General features: G+C 42.4%; 1 protein-coding gene across 10 annotated transcripts in view; it reads left to right on the forward strand.

Annotated features, from left to right (window-relative positions):
- PSD3 (pleckstrin and Sec7 domain containing 3) overlaps positions 1–17,480 on the forward strand; it is a 528,631-nt gene that overhangs the window by 198,237 nt on the left and 312,914 nt on the right. The window contains exon 1 of one of the 10 annotated variants that reach the window (XM_057697909.1): positions 13,164–13,303. The exons of 8 other annotated variants lie outside the window; for them this stretch is intronic. The gene's annotated coding sequence lies outside the window, so the exon portion shown is untranslated. Of the gene's footprint in view, positions 1–13,163; positions 13,304–17,480 lie in introns of those variants that run through there. One more of the 10 variants, XM_057697910.1, reaches the window with a different exon arrangement.

Below are 17,480 nucleotides of genomic sequence, written 5' to 3' on the forward strand. Positions count from 1 at the left end.
ATATGGTAGTTCTATTTGTAGTTTTTGAAGGAACCTCCAAATTGTTTTCCATAGTGGCTGGACCAACTTACAGTCCCACCAACAGTGCAGGAGAGTTCCCTTTTCTCCACACCCTCTCCAACATTTGTTGTTTCCAGACTTTGTGATGATGGCCATTCTGATTGGTGTGAGGTGATACCTCATTGTGGCTTTGACTTGCATTTCTCTGATGATTAGTGATGTTGAGCATCTTTTCATGTGTTTGTTGGCCATCTGTATGTCTTCTTTGGAGAAATGTCTATTTAGGTCTTCTGCCCATTTGTGGATTGGGTTATTTGCTTTTTTGGTATGAAGCTGCATGAGCTGCTTGTATATTTTGGAGGTTAATCCTTTCTCCGTTGTTTCATAGGCAATTATTTTTTCCCATTCTGAGGGTTGCCTTTTAGTCTTGTTTATGGTTTCTTTTGCTGTGCAAAAGCTTTTAAGTTTCATGAGGTCCCATTTGTTTATTCTTGATTTTATTTCCATGATTCTAGGAGGTGGGTCAAAAAGGATGTTGCTTTGATGTATGTCAAAGAGTGTTCTGCCTATGTTTTCCTCTAGGAGTTTTATAGTGTCTGGCCTTACATGTAGGTCTTTAATCCATTTGGAGTTGATTTTTGTGTATGGTGTTAGGAAGTGTTCTAATTTCATTCTTTTACATGTTGCTGTCCAATTTTCCCAGCACCACTTATTGAAGAGGCTGTCTTTTTTCCATTGTATGCTCGTGCCTCCTTTGTCAAAGATAAGGTGCCCATATGAGTTTGGGCTTACTTCTGAGTTCTCTATTCTATTCCGTTGATCTTCCTTTCTATTTTTGTGCCAGTACCATACTGTCTTGATCACTATGGCCTTGTAGTATAGTTTGAAGTCAGGAAGCCTGATTCCACCAACTCCATTTTTCCTTCTCAAGATTGCTTTGGCTATTCAGGGTCTTTTGCCTTTCCATACAAATCGTAAGATTTCTTGCTCTAGTTCTGTGAAAAATGCCATTGGTAATTCGATCGGGATTGCATTGAATCTGTAAATTGCTTTGGGTAGTACAGACATTTTCACGATGTTGATTCTTCCAATCCAGGAACATTGTATGTCCCTCCATCTGTTTGTGTCGTCTTTGATTTCTTTCATCAATGTCTTAAAGTTTTCTGCATACAGATCTTTTGCCTCCTTAGGCAGGTTTATTCCTAGGTATTTTATTCTTTTGGTTGCAATGGTGAATGGGAGAGTTTCCTTAATTTCTCTTTCTGCTCTTCCGTTGTTAGTGTATAGGAATGCAAGAGATTTCTGGGCATTCATTTTGTATCCTGCTACTTTACTAAACTCATCAATTAGTGCTAGCAGTTTTCTGGTAGAGTCTTTAGGGTTTTCTATATATAATATCATGTCATCTGCAAAGAGTGACAATTTTACTTCTTTTCCAATTTGGATTCCTTTAATTTCTTTTTCTTCTCTGATGGCTGTGGCTAAGACTTCCAAAACTATGTTGAATAACAGTGGTGAGAGTGGACACCCTTGTCTTGTTCCTGTTCTTAGAGGGAATTCTTCCAGTTTTTCTCCATTGAGAACAATGTTGGCTTTTGGTTTTTCATATATGGCTTTGATTATGTTGAGGTAATTTCCTTCTATGCCCATTTTCTGGAGAGCTTTTATTATAAATGGATGTTGAACTTTGTCAGAAGCTTTTTCTGCATCTATTGAAATGATCATGTGGTTTTTATCCTTCAATTTGTTGATATGATGTATCACGTTGATTGATTTGCATATATTGAAGAATCCTTGCATCCCAGGGATAAACCCCACTTGATCGTGGTGTATGATTTTTTTAATGTGCTGTTGGATTCTGTTAGCTAGTATTTTGTTGAGGATTTTTGCATCTATATTCATCAGTGATATTGGTCTGTAGTTTTCTTTTTTTGTGACATCTTTGCCTGGTTTTGGTATCAGGGTGATGGTAGCCTCATAGAATGAGTTTGGGAGTGCTCCGCCTTCTGCAATATTTTGGAAGAGTTTGAGAAGGATAGGTGTTAACTCTTCTCGAAATGTTTGATAGAATTCGCCTGTGAATCCATCTGGTCCTGGGCTTTTGTGTGTTGGGAGATTTTTAATCACTGCCTCAATTTCTGTGTTTGTGATTGGTCTGTTCATGGTTTCTATTTCTTCCTGGTTCAGTCTTGGAAGATTGTATTTTTCTAAGAATGGATCCATTTCTTCCAGGTTATCTAATTGATTGGCATATAGTTGCTTGTAGTAGTCTCTCATGATGTTTTGTATTTCTGAGGTGTCCGTTGTGACTTCTCCTTTTTCATTTCTAATTCTGTTGATTTGCATCTTCTCCCTTTTTTTCTTGATGAGTCTGGCTAATGGTTTATCAATTTTGTTAATCTTCTCAAAGAACCAGCTTTTAGTTTCATTTATTTTTCTTATGGTTTCTTTCCTTTCTTTTTCATTTATTTCTTCTCTGATCTTTATGATTTCTTTCCTTCTGCTCACTTTGGGGTTTCTTTGTTTTTCTTTCTCTAGTTGTTTGAGGTGTAAGGTTAGGTTGTTTATTTGATCATTTTCTTGTTTCTTAAGGTAGGACTGTATTGCTATAAACTTCCCTCTTAGAACTGCTTTTGCTGTGTCCCATAGGTTTTGGGTTGTTGTGTTTTCATTGTCATTTGTTTCTAGATATTTTTTGATTTCCTCTTTGATTTCTTTAGTGATTCCTTGGTTGTTTAGGAGTGAATTGTTTAGCCTCCATGTGTTTGTATTTTTTGCAGTTTTTTTCCTGTAATTGATATCTAGTCTCATGGAGTTGTGGTCTGAGAAGATGCTTGATATGATTTCAATTTTCTTGAATTTGCTGAGGTTTGATTTGTGACCCAAGATGTGATCTATCCTGGAAAATGTTCCGTGTGCACTTGAGAAGAAAGTGTATTCTGTCGTTTTTGGATGGAATGTCCTATAAATATCAATGAAGTCGAGATGGTCTAATGTGTCATTTAAAGCTTGTGTGTCTTTATTGATTTTCTGTTTGGATGATCTGTCCATTGATGTAAGTGGGGTGTTCAAGTCTCCCACTATTATTGTGTTTCTGTCGATGTCCCCTTTTAGAGCTGTTAGCATTTGCCTTATGTATTGAGGTGCTCCTATGTTGGGGGCATAGATATTTACCATTGTGATATGTTCTTCTTGGATGGATCCCTTGATCATTATGTAGTGCCCTTCCTTGTCTCTTTTAATAGTCTTTACTTTCAAGTCTAATTTGTCTGATATGAGTATTGCTACTCCAGTTTTCTTTTGACTTCCATTTGCATGGAATATCTTTTTCCATCCCTTCACTTTCAGTCTATATGTATCCCTTGGTCTGAAGTGGGTTTCTTGTAGGCAGCATATAGAAGGGTCTTGTTTTTGTATCCATTCAGCCAGTCTGTGTCTTTTGGTTGGAGCATTTAATCCATTTACATTTAAAGTGATTATTGACATGTGTGTTCCAATGACCATTTTCTTAATTGTTTTGGGTTTGTATTTGTAGGAGTTTTCCTTTTCTTGTGTTTCCTACTTAGAGAAGTTCCTTTAGCACTTGTTGTAAGGCTGGTTTGGTGGTGCTGAATTCTCTTAACTTTTGCTTGTCTGGAAAGCTTTTGATTTCTCCCTCAAATCTGAATGAGATTCTTGCTGGGTAGAGTATTCTTGGCTGTAGGTTTCTCCCTTTCAGGCCTTTCAGGATATCCTGCCATTCCCTTCTGGCCTGCAGAGTTTCTGTAGAAAGGTCAGCTGTTATCCTGATGGGTTTTCCCTTATATGTTGTTTGTTGCTTTTCTCTTGCTGCTTTTAATATTTTTTCTTTGTGTTGAATTGTCGTTAGTTTGATTAATATGTGTCTTGGTGTATTTCTCCTTGGGTTTATTCTGTATGGGACTCTCTGTGCTTCTTGGACTTGGTGAATTATTTCCTTTCCCATGTTGGGGAAGTTTTCCACTAGAACCTCTTCAAATATTTTCTCAGACCCTTTCTTGTTTTCTTCTTCTTCTGGGATGCCTATAATTCGAATGTTGGTACGTTTAAGGTTATCACTGAGGTCTCTGAGGCTGTCTTCTAGTCTTTTTATTTTTTTTTCTTTTTCCTGCTCTGTGGCGTTTATTTCTCCCATTCTATCTTCCAACTCACTTATTCGTTCTTCTGCCTCAGTCATTCTGCTGGTTATAGCATCTAGAGTATTTTTAATTTCAGTTATTTTGTTATCCATTGCGGTTTGTTTTTCTGAGTTCTTATGAACTGTTTCTTGTACTTTCTCTATTTTGTTATCGAGATTTTGTATCATTTTGACTATCATTACTCTAAATTCTTTTTCAGGCATTTTTCCTATTTCCTCCTCATTTATTTGGTCTTGTGGGTTTTTTTCCTGCTCCTTTGCCTGCATGGGGTTTCTTTGTTTCCTCATGGTTGTCCACGCTTTTGGGGTTGCTTGTCCTGGCGATAGAGGTGTTTATAGAAGACTGTCCAAGCCTCAGACTAATGTCCAAGTATTGGATTAAATGAATATTAAGTCTAGGAAACACATACACGTATAAGACACACAATTACTGAATCCGTTAGGACATAAGGCTCTAGAAAGACCTGACAGAACCCCAGTGTGCTATCAGATATTCAAAGGGAAACCCAGCAGAAATTGACAACTGAAACAGAACAAATCAGAGACAAAAGCAAAAGCAAACAAACAACAAATAACACCCTACACATACAAACATCAATCCAGGGAGATTTTGTAAGCTAGGATCAAATATAGAAAAGAGCTGGAGTACCACCAGAGAGAATGGAGATTCTCAGAATGTAATTAGACAACTGTACTAAGAACTAAGATAAAGACAAAAGCCTAATATTAATACCAAGGCAGTGCATCATCTGGAGAATAGAGCAAGGAGTCTGAGCAGACCGATAGTGTTGCTTATAAGTATGTTAAGATAAAATACACTTAAAATGGCTGGAAGAAAGGGGAACAGAAGAGCGTAATGTGGTTGGAAATATGCAAAGAAAAAGAAAGGAATAGAAGTGTATAAAAGAAAGGGATGAAAGGAAAGTATGAAAGATATTTTGTCCGTACTACCAAAAACTTAGCTAGATATAGAAGTATATAAAAAGGCAAAAAAAAAAAAAAAAAAAGAATAAAAAATATCCTTAAAAAATTATGTTGTAAAACTTGTAGATCCCTTAGGGCTAAGATCGTATTTAATAAATCAAAAAAAAAAAAAAAAAAAAAAAGAGAGACAGAGAAAGAAAAAAAGAAAAAAAATCCAGAACTGATCCCAGAATGGACCAGTTCAATAGGTATTGATACTACTATTTCTGTTTCCTTAGCGTCTCAGCTGTAAGTGTCCTTCTCCTTGCCTTGGGGTTTTTTTTTTTTTTTGCGTTATTCTGTGACCAGCAGAGGTTCCTTTATTGTTCGTCTGTAAGCGTCGGTGTGTGGGGAGGGAGAGGGTACGATAGTGTCTCCTTCTCCTGGGAGTGAGTGAGCAGTGGCGCACTGTTGTTTCAGTCAGGCTTGGAGGTGCCTGTTGCAGAGGGCGCTGGTGGCTCAGGCGTACACAGAAAGTCTTAGAGTTGGGCCTCTCTCGGGGTTTTTTCTTTTTGATGCTGGTTTTTTTTTTCTCTCGGCAGCCTCCCTGCTGCTGGCGTTGCAAGGAGTTTTAATCTAGCCCCGCCCGAGCGCCTGAGGGTGCTTGTTATCCCTGAGCGCCTTAGGTGGCCCGCAGGGCGTCTCTCCACTGCCTGTTGCAGAGGCACGGAAAGAGAGGGAGAGGCTATGCACGGCTCCTCCCCCCCCCCCCCCCCCGGAGCCTGCAGCCTCCAGCCGCCATCATGGCCGGGCAGTTCTCAGGGACCGGCACTCCTCTCCGCGGACCTCCTCCCTCCTGTCCTCTCGGTCCGTCACCCTACCGGCAACAATGTTTCTCACCCTGAACCAGCTCTCCGGTTCCCACGCTCCCGCTCCTGGACCCTCCGTTCAGCAGCGGATCGATGTCTCGGTCCGGGATCGCTGCGCTGCGCTGCGGACCCTCCGTATGTTTCTCACTCCCTCCCGTCTGCCACAGCTCCACCGCTTCACCCTCTTTGAGCCCTCGTAGATGCCTCCCTACTGGCTATGTCGGGCTCCCCACAGCCCTTTCTGGTGTCCGAGGCCGTCTGCTGGTGTTCAGCTGGTTCTCTGTGGGAATGACTGCGTCCTTCCGTGCATTCCCAATGCATCTGTGGAGAGGGATGCACTCCACATCTCTCTACTTCGCCGCCATCTGTTTCTCCCCGGTTCCATCTTGCTGAGCCTCCGTAGCCACTGATGGACACGGCCTTTAAGTTGCTGTGTTGCCGTGGCCATTGCACGTGTAAGGCCAGCCTGGCTCTGATAAGCCCAGGGTTGCCTCCTGAGCCGTCTGTGGAGGGTCGGCCTCTGTGGTTGTCCCGTGTCTGCTGGTGATGCCAGGGGTCATAAGAAGAGCATCGTGCTGAGAGTTGGGAGATGTGCCCTCCGGCCCTAGTTCTGTTTATATCCAGGTTCTTAACCTCACTCCAAGGCCTTCATTAACTCATCTGGAAAATGAGATCAGGTTAAGTAATTCACAAAGTGTATTTTCAACTCCAAAAATTCGTTATTTGGCTCTATGAAATGATACTAATTCTGGCTCCTTAAGTTACCTCTTTGTGACCATTTAGGATCTTCTATACAAGAACAGACTGAAACGCAGTTAGGAGACTGTGGAATTGGAGCCGGTAGAAGAACTCCAGGGTTGAGCACCACACATGTCGTTGGCCGGATAGGAGGCCAGAGAGCAGGTGGCACGAGAGAGCAGGGTCCATTCTTTCGCCATCTTTGTTGGGCTGCTTACACAGCCTGACTTTTTGCATTGTTCTTCTGTGGAAGCAACAACCACCGGTGACCCTTCCTCATTCCGAATTGATTGAGAAGAAATACTTATTTTGAAACCCAAATGTACCTCTTCTAGGAAGGCGAGTGCAGAGATGGTAGGAGATTATAATTCTTTTCTTGGCTGAGATAAGGGACTGAAAGTTGCATCTTCTCCACCCCTTATAGTGGGTCCTTGTTTCTCCCATGAAAGCTGAAGTGTGAGCCCCAGCTGCTGAAATGAAACCAGGGCGGAGGAGGTAAACGTCCACGTAAGCCTCTCTTGATTCTCAGTGTCTGCTGGGTGCATGTCGCAGGCCTGCACATTCTCTCCCCTTGGAACTGAAGAAGGTGGAGGTGGCCTTCTGGAGCCTGAGCTTTCTCTGGTGCCTAACATTGACTCTGTGACTCTGGGCACGTCCCTTACTCCTTTCTGAGCTGATCTCGTGTGTAAAATGAGGGAGTTAGGCTAGGCAGCACAGTATCAGGGTTTTTTTCAGAGCCGATGTGCCAGGAACATGTGATCCCCTTCTTCGTTTGCAGGGCGTGGGTGGGGGTGGGGGTGGGGGAGTGGCCATGCGGGCAAAGGAGAGGAGCAGCCTGGTGCGGATGCCTTGTAGGGCCTGTAACCGCTTGGGCAGAGGCTGTCTCATAGTTTTTGTGCAGCACTGAGTCCCAGTTACAACAGAGCATCTCACGGTTGATGGTGCCTTTGGTCAGTGTGCGGATTTTGGTGTTTATTTATCAAGGCGCTGCAGGAGCACAGCCGCCCGGGAACAGGAGAGGCCTCCCACTCGGAGTTGTTCCCTTGTGGCAGTGGAACTTTTGAACTGTCTGTCCCTTCATGAGGAGTCTCTCCCTCCAGGGGTGGCGGAAATGTTTCTGTCCATCTCCCTTTTTCTGTTTCTTCGTGTTTTTCTTCAGCATAAGCCTCAGTGACAGTCATCCCCTGCCGGCGTTAACTATCTGTTCACACTCAGGTTGAAGAGCTGCTGCTGCCTTTGAACCTTGAGGGGAGGTTTGGCAGGAACGTCCGTGCTTCTCCAGAGACTCGTCTGCCTTTGTCGTCTCGTTTTCGTGGTAGTGCTAATCAGAGCACTTGTGTTTGATCCATAAGGCCCAGCACGTGCATTGAATGGCTGATTGAGAATATTTTCTGGTCATGAGGGGATCTGAAAATCTCCTTTTACTATCCTGATTCTTTCAGTACCACAGGGCAGCTTTAGAGTTGGCAAACTGCCTTGTTTAAAGTACCTCCCAGCTCGGTGAAGGATCCCACTCTTCCCAGGCCTAGAGAACGCTTTTAGTGAAGCTGGTCCCACTGACCTAAGTGAGGGGGATCAGTATAAGTGGAGGTTATTACAACTGCATTTGGTTATCTGTGCTGTTGGTCAACAGAGTTATAAAGGATTTCATTTATGTATGTTTATCTTATTCAAAACAAGTCTTAGTATTCTGTCCTGTCAGATTTTTAAACAGGAGAAAATAGGTTGATTCATCTGAGTTTCTCTCTTCTAACATTTCTTAATTGATGTAGTAATGAGACCTCAGAACTTTCACCTGTGAGCAGCAGGGAGCGGGATGAGAAAGCCAAAGAGCCCCCACTCATCCTGTCCCCTGGGCACAACTTGACAGGGTGCTGATGTGGTGATTCCAGAGCCTCTCAGTTTGGAGTACTTGTCCCCTGAAACCCTGTCCTGTGCCCCTGGAAGTGATGACCGAGGAGAGAGTTGCCACCCTGCTTGTGTCTCTAACTTTGGGACCACAAACAGAACCGTGTCGGTGGGAGGGCGCAGCTGCGGAAGGCTGGGGTGACTGCTCCAGGAGGTTGTGGGAGTCCTGGCTCACTCCTGTTGCGACGGCCTCTCTTCTCCTGTCCTTGTCAGCATGTCTGCCTAGGTGTGCCAAGCTTCTGCAAGTCGTATAATCTCAGATCAGGGTGATATTAGTGTAATATACTGTTGACTTTTGAGGAAATGTTCTAATTTACTAAATATCCTATTTTTGCCTCATGCTTACCCTCAAGTTAAAACTTTAAACAACATGATTTTAGAAAATGTAGGCTAGTTTGTGAACTCATATGACATGCTTTCAGCCTTCTGTGGCTGTACATTCTTAGATTTGAGTGCAAAACTTTCCCCACCAATTTGAAATGAACTGGGCATTGTAGTGGTTTTGTATGGAACAGTTGTTTCAGATCCCGACCCTGTAACGACGTCATTTTCTTTATACCCAAAGTAAATGCTGTGCAGACTAGATTATTCTGGAATTTAACAGCTCTGTTTTTCTCCTGATTAAAATCTTCTGTTGCAAAGGAGCCCTGCTAGTGCACAGTTTCCCTTATAAGTTATTGTTTTTCTGCCTCTAACTTTTCTGGTGATAAATCTTATTTTTCCGTGAGAAAGCAGCCCATCCTATTTAGGGTGGAGCAGGGGTTGTGGTTGAAATTGCAATCACATCCAGCGTTCTGTTTTGATTTTCTAACTTCAGAGTGTCTTTTCAGTGGAAGTGATTCAGTCTTAATCGTTATTATATTTAGCCAAGATAAAGTATACTTTAAGTTGTTTACATGTAAGGCCTTGAATTACAGAGAGAAAAAGTGCTAGAGCCCCAGGGAGTCTAGTAGAGCTTTCAAGTTTCTGAGGGAAGATAGACGGGCGTTTCCAAGTTTGTGAGGGAAGATAGACGTGTATCTATCACAATTTTTTTGTATGCGCATGAAAAAGAATAGGGGAGAGATCAACTCGTTGAAAATTCCACTCTCTCTAGAATTCTCAGGGGCCTGGTAGGGCCATTCCTTTACTTTCTTTCTATGATACCTTCATATTTTAAGAATAATTACTCTTATAGTTTTTCCCTGTGTAGATTTAGCTCTTAGGTAATTATGGATGATTTATATGAGTTAAAGGGTGTTAATACAGGTCTTCCTATGATTATGTTAACATTTGTAATCCCATCAAGCTAACTGCTGGACCTCTTTTAGGGCCAGAATTCCACCTATGCAATGGGTAGAACTGTGTGTAGGGTTAAGAACCTGCTTCTTTACCAGCAGATTTGTCTTCATAACCTATCCTGGCCATTTCCTGACAGTGTTACCTTGGGCAAAAAACCCTCCTTTCTGTCCTTCATGTAAGGGTCACAGTAATACCTGCTTTCTAGAGGCATTACCAGCGTCTGTTGAGGTCATGCTTATGAAGTGTGTGACACAGTGCCTGCAGCTGATAAGTGTTGGCTGTCACCACTGTCTTTGTTGTCACCATCACTACAAGGTCCTGCCATGCACGTGCCTCTGCTTTTACCACACCCTTTGTGTTAACCCCATCAAGCCAGTGCTCAGCTTAGCAGCAAGGGACAGTCCCATGCTCATCCCTTTTCTACTTCTCCTCTCTACCTTCTACCTTTTTTGGTGCCCTTCTGTCAGGGGTGCTAGGTGAGGATTGAGGTTATATCTCAAAGCTATTATTAGAAGAGGAGAAAGAACAGAATATGGAATCTCTGCAGGTATCCTTCCAGGAAGAAGAAACTTCCTAATGCCTCTTGTGCAAAGCGAAAAAGAGAAGAGAAATTTGAATAACGTCTGTCTCTCTTGCTCAGACTTTTAGGTGTGATGATTCTGATCCTCATGCTGGAAGGTGGCTGTATAGAAAGTTAACTTTCAATAATGGATCCTTATAATCCTTCTGATGACTTTATATTTATTAACATAGCCTTCTAGAGAGATGCACTGACAGTGGAAAGACCAACATGGAAACTGAATTTGTCTCCTGATGAAAGTTAGAATAATGGGAAAATTTATGGGTCTCTGCCCAAGTGAAATCCATGCCTGGTTCCACATGTTCTGGCAAAAGGGGACATCAGAGGAAGGCTTCTGTGCCTGCACATTGTAGTGAATATTCTCCTTCTCTGATACATGTCATATCTAAAACCTTTGCTGAACAGCTCTCATTGACTGAATATTAACAAAGTCGATATATAAGTAACACTATACGGTTTTTGTGAGAGCTACCTCATCTTAAAGCTAAACAGGACGTCCAGATTGCTGTGAAAAAGAAGCAAAAATTTTTTTTCCACTTAAGCGTCTGGTGTGAGCATTTTTATGTCAAAAATAAACTACTTCTGATAGATGGCCTCTCAGCAGTGTCTGCCGCACAGAGGGATCACAAAAAGGCTCGTAACTTTGGCGTCGTGTGGCCTTGAGCCGCTTGGGGTTTATGGAGATTCACACAGTGATGCTGCAGAGAGCAGCCGTGGTTTAGGTCCAGGGAGCCCTGGTTGTGGACTAAACGCTAGCTGGGGTGGTCCTCAGTCAGCCGGCTCAACTTTCCTTGTGTACCTAACAGTGGACTCCAGGTACTTCTCCCTTCCCGAGAATCTAAGAATTTGAAGTACTGGCTAAAGTGGAAGAAGACTTCCTGAGAGTAGCAGCAGACAAGGGTCTCTCAAAAAAGTCAAAAGAATTTTGGCCTTTTTCATCATAGTTGAATCCTCCAGGCATGAGTTTGTCAGAAGCTTGACTGGGGGTGATACTGGCTCTGCTCGGGGCACCCCGACACTGCAAGGGGCTGCTTTAGTGCATTACCATCGCCGAGAACCCTCCGTTTCCGTGCTGTGCCACGAGCTTGCCCACACGGGTATGAGCAGGTAGCACATCCAGTTAGTGTGCATCCTCCCTGACTGCCTTGGGCATGGCCAGGGTTCACCAGGCAGTTTTAGGTTGTAAACTTGATTTTTATCCAACAAAAATCACAAGACTTCTTTTGCTTTCTGTTCCCTCCTTGAGTTCTTGTTCATTACTTTTTTTTTTCTTTAAGAACTTTTATTGAGATACAATTGACATACAGTAAACTGCGTATATTTAAAGTGTACAATTTGATATTTTTTTTGTTATTTGTAATGTATATATGGCAATCCCAATCTCCCAATTCATCTGCTCCGCCCTGCTTTCCCCACTTGGTTGTCCATATGTTTGTTCTCTACATCTGTGTGTCTATTTCTGCCTTGCAAACTGGTTGAGTTGCACCATTTGTTCATTACTTTTTAAATGTCACACAGTAATCTAATAAGCTTATCAGGTATAGTAGACTTGTAGAATTTTAGAGGTAGAAGGGATATTCATCCAGCCCTGCACCTCCCACCCCCAGAGTTGTGCAGATGAGTGAATATAGTGAGGTCTAGGAAGTGAGGTACTTGCCCCAAGTCTCATAGTTAATGATGAAGCTGAAACAAGAATTCACCTCTCTTGGCTTCTGTATATATTCTGCACTTCCAGAGTGTCTTTGCCATGTGCCTCCCGCATCTAACCACTGTTGGTGAGCCTGTGGCCCTGCACTGGCACCACAGATCTCTCCCAGGGAGATGAGACAGCAGTGGTTCACAGTGTGGTGTGCAGAGCCAGACTGCCTGGGGGCACCTCCCGGCTCTGCCATCCTGCTCACCGGTGCCTCAGTTTCCTCATCTGTCAAGAGGACATATTAATAATACCTACTATGAAGATTAAATGCACTCATGCCTGTAAACTTCTCAGAACCATGCCTGGAGCACTGAAAGTGCTTAATACATATTAACTGTCATTTTTACGTGAATGCTTTGAATGGCAATGGAGAGAAATTAAGTAGAGGCCATTATAGCCTGAGCACTGAAGTGTTTACCTCAGCCCTACAGTTCATTTAGTAGCAACATATACACCAACCACCCAGGTCATCTCTGGGAGGCCATTGTGTTTGTTACAAGTGTTTTGAGACTTTTTGGCTTAGCCTCCCCTCCAGCAACCCCCTCCCAGCCTGTTACTCAGGACTGATTGGGGGCATGTGGCTTAGCTACTAGCATGATATTGTGGGACATTTTCAGGCAAAAGGTAGCTCTCACTAAGTTCTTCTGGTTTATTCACTTGGTAGTCACGTTCCTTTGAAATAATGCAAGATCCGGAGGACAAAGGGATCAGCAGTAGGGTTCTTAAAGACCCAGGGATGATGATTTTCTGCTAAGTTCAAGCCAGTGTTTTGTTCCTCGGTGTAATAATGTAAAGTATTACATGGAGTGTAACAGTGTGTGGGCAGCGAGGGAGGGAAGTTTTTATGGAATGGTGGCACTGCCTTGTCTGTCTCTGTGAATGATGTGGGGGTGAGATAACCACAGAGTATTGCTAAGTAACTAGCACATCTGTCAGTCCACTGCCCTAGATGTGTGGGAGGCAGGGAGATACCGTGTGGTGTTGGCTGTGTCATCACCGTGTCATGGGAGAGCTGCAGCCAGGCTCAGGTCTTGCTTTGAGTAAGATGCTAGGAGACAACGCGTTGGTACTTTGGCTCAGAGTTGATTTACAGTGGGTGATGCCTATGGAAAGCAGTGTGTTCCAGAACCACTGGAGCTGCAGAACCTTCTTAGGAAACTGTTTTTCTCTGGGTGAGTAATCCTGGTTCCCACACCGTTTGCACAAGTGATCCTCCTCACAGCCTCCTCTGGGGCTGGCCGTAGTCTGTCACTCTCCTTGCTTTTCTGTCCACCTTTAAGGCCAGGAGTCGTCTGAGGAAGCGCAGGCTCAGGGTGCTGGGGTGGAGAGGTCATACTGTGAGGAGTGTTGCTCCGGAAGCCAGGGAAACTTGCTTTTTGACAAAGGATCTTTTACAAGGAAAGCTTTGCTCTACTGTTTTTGGTCTTTTTTCTCTTTAGTGCTTAAGAAAATATTTTCGCTTAAACGTGCAGTTAGATTTGTGTGTAAAAGTTCAGTGGAGAAAGTGTATTTGGACTAGGGGTGTCTTTTCTGTCTGTGCTCTGCTGAAGTAACAATGCCAGAAGCTGATGGACTAAGCTTCGGGATTTGTGTTTCTTCTCCCGGTTAGAATGTTGTTGAGAGAGCTGAGCGCAGGAAGTGGTGTTTTGAGATTTAGTTCCCTTTTCAAGGACCTCTCCCTTCTGTTTGTTTTAAAGTGGGTTTTGAGTTTTCCATTTCTATGATAAGCCCATTTCCTCTGGGTCATTTGTAGAATATTCAGAGACAGTTTGAAATTACTGAGAAATAAACAGGGCCTAGAGTCAAAACATTTTTGAAATGCAGTTAACTGAAATAGGTTGTCAGCCACTGAAGGCTTACATTTGTTTTACTGAACATTATTATTTTAAAAAAATTAAACTTCGGTTTGCACATGCTTAAAGTTTCCCCAAGTCCATTTAGTTTTTTTTTTCTTTTTCTTTTTTTTAAAGAGGCCAGGGCACATTTATTGAATAATGATGTTTAGACTTAACTAATATACAGAAGTGCTTTTGGAGAGCAGAAGAACTAAGGAAGGGAGGGTCAGTTCATTTCCTTTTCAGGAAACCCATGTTCTCTTACTTGTCCAGAGTGGTAAGACACCGTGGACCTTTAGGTAATTTTTTATACTTAATGTTTCTCGGTTATACCATGAAGCCATAGCTTTACATGAAATCAAAACTAAATCTCTAGTATTATTCACAAAAGATTGTTTTAGAAGGAAAAGCCCTGCTCAGGGCTGCGCGGTAATTCCAGGTGTGAGCTTTGTCGGATAGCGTTACAGGATTAACTAGTTGGGCCACATGATTCATTGGCTTCATGAGCCAACTTAAACTCATTCATAGTGATGCTCTTTATTAGAGATGGGAGAGCTGTGTCTAAACATGATAGGCATTTAGAATAGTCCTCTGTCGTGTCTTTCCCAGTGACTCTCCCAGCCCCAGAGCTGTCTGCCTGATGTACAGCACAGTGTCTTGCAGTTAGAGCAAGTTGTGGATCTGATTAGGTTAGAGGAGCATCATCCTAGCTCTTCAGCAAGGTGGAGGATTACTTGAAAACCTCAGAGCTTACCAGAGCACTTTTAAAGTTTAGTCTTACTTCATTTACTGTGTACCTTTATGGTCTTTTGCTAGTTAATAATAGAGAGTCAGAAACAGTGACACTTTGATAACCCAACTAAGTGGTTTGACCTAAAAATCCCCACGGAATCCTAGTTACCTACGACAGTACACCATTAGGACAGTGGGGAGGCACAATCGATTTCTTTTAGAGCCCGCTCTGATTTTTATTAAACTTGCTCTGTTCCTCTTGCGGTCTGTGTATGCATACTTATGTTTATTTCACCTGGGTGATGTTTCAGATGACATTTATATAGAAGCATTGAGCAGTTTATTAAAATATGCTGTTGTGGTATTGAGAGGTTCCAAGAAGACTTGTTTACCACACAGCAGTGGCATTTCAGTGGAGACCTGGTCCCTGGTGCAGTGAGGGCCCGAGAACTTGCTCACGGCTGATTCAAGAGCATCTCACATTTGCTCTCTGTCTTCTGCTTTCTGGATCTTGATTTTTGTGTGTCACATGCTATCCACGGTGTTTTTAAGATTTTATATGCTAAATGTGTCACTGCTGTCTGGGACTCTGTTTTTAGTTTCTGAGCATAATTCCTCACTCCTGCTTTGTAGGTCTCGTCTAGACCCTTTCTCTCCATATGAATGTGTAGTTAAATCTTTACCATCAGATCAAACTAGAAACAAAGAACTTGATTTGAACAAAACTTGCGTGTACAGTTGACCCTTGAACAGCAAAGGTTTTTTTTTCCCCCACTAAATATGTACTACAGCACTAGACGCCCCGCAGTTGGTTGAATCCACGGATGTGGGACCGCAGATACAGAGGGCTGACTTTAAAAATTACATATGGATTTTTGTCTGCCTAGAGGGTTGGCGCCCCAGCCTTCATGTTGTTCAAGGGTCAACCATATGTTAAAAAATCCCATCCACTTAAAAAGGAGTCTGATTATAAAATTAAAGTATATGTTTATTAAAGACAATTTGAAAAGCACAAAGAAGTAAATAATCTAGGAACCACCACTGAGAAGTCAGTTACTGTTGCCATTTTGGTATATGCATTTTCAGCCTGTGTGTGTGTGTGTGTGTGTATGTGTGTGTGTGTGTCTACGTGTGCATGCAGGCACATGCACAGACACAGAATCTTTCAGGTTTATTTAGATGAATGCTTCCAAGTCTGGTGCAGACACTATTGGTGGCACATGAAATAATTTAGGAAATGAATGAGCATGTTTTGTTAATGGTTATGTATTCTAATATATATTATAAAATTATAATAACACATCAAGCCTATGATTTCATGGTTACAGTCATTCTGGACGACCTTTAGATGTTGGGAGTCCTCAGCCCCTCTTCAGCCCCTCTTCAGCACCTCACTCATTAGGTGATTTCACTAGGTCTTCAGTACCAAGCACATCAGCAATCTGGTTAGCTCTACCTTCAAAATATGTTCATAATTCAACTCTTCACCACTCCTAATGCCACCAGGAGTCAAATGATCCAGGTCACTATGGTTTATGACAATATCCTTTTAACTAGTGTCCCACTTCAGTCCGTTGTCAATCTCTGTTGGCTTCCCATCTCAGAGTAAAAGCCCGAGTCCTTGTGACAGCCCTCAAGTCCCTGCACGACCTGCCTCATCTCCGTCCCCTACCTCTGTGACCTCATCTCCTCCTACTCTTCTTGCTTATCTTCTTCTGTCACATTTGCCCTCTTTGAATACACCAAGCATGCTTCCATCTCAGGTCCTGTGCCGTTGCTATTCCGCCTTCCTGGAATGCTTATCCCCCAGATACTCCCACGGCCAGCTTGCCCCCCCACTTTAGGTCTTCAAAGGTTCCTTTCTAGTGAGCATTTACCTGGCTACCTTCTTTAAAATTCTAACTCTTTCCCCCACAAAGCCTCATGTTCCTGTTGCTTGTGTAATTTTTTCTCCCTAACCATGTCATTAATGTAGTTATCTTAATACATCTCCCCACAGAAGTGTAAGCTCTACCAGGGCAGGGATTTTTGTCTATTTTAGTCATTACTGAATCTACAGCACCTAGAATAGTTCCTGGCATATAGTAGGCACTCAGTCAAAACTTTTTGAAAGAATAGCTTAAGTAAAAGTCATGGGCTGACTTAATGAACGATATTCATTGTACTATCAGTACCTACAGTGCAGGGATGTGTAAAAGTCATGAAAGTGATAGATGAATAGTGTTTGAGAAACACTGATTTAAGTAATCGAGTCTGTTTCTTTCATGTTGTTATGAATAGCACTGTAGTAAATATCCTTTGGTAATTTTCTTATATATATTTATGATTATTTCCTTAAAATAAGTGCTTAAAAGTCTTTTTGCTGATTCTTAGGCTCTACATATTTTTAAGGCTTACTAAAGCTAGAAAGCTCATCAGTTTATCCCCTTCTCCAACCTGTGAGTGCCTGTGTTTCTTCCTAAACCTCGCTGTGTACTGTCTCAGTGCCTTTTTATCTTTGCCAGTTTAATAGCTAAAAAAGCTGAGAGCCTGAACTTGTGCTTCGTTGTTAACTTCTGTGTATGAACATTTTCCCACCTGTTTAATTCTGATCTTTTCATCCTTTTTTTGTGATTTGCTTGCTCTTGTCTGTTTGGGCTGGGCTCTGATTTCCGGGGACTGAAAACCTACATGAGTTGGTTTTATTGGATGGATGTCATAGGCACTCTGGTTTATGTCCAAGGACAGAATACGAAGGACAGGAAGACCTCTCAGAGATAGAACGGGAGGGTTTGCTTCCTAT

This window comes from Hippopotamus amphibius, chromosome 10 (assembly GCF_030028045.1).
Source record: "Hippopotamus amphibius kiboko isolate mHipAmp2 chromosome 10, mHipAmp2.hap2, whole genome shotgun sequence".
Taxonomy (NCBI): Eukaryota; Metazoa; Chordata; class Mammalia; order Artiodactyla; family Hippopotamidae; genus Hippopotamus; species Hippopotamus amphibius.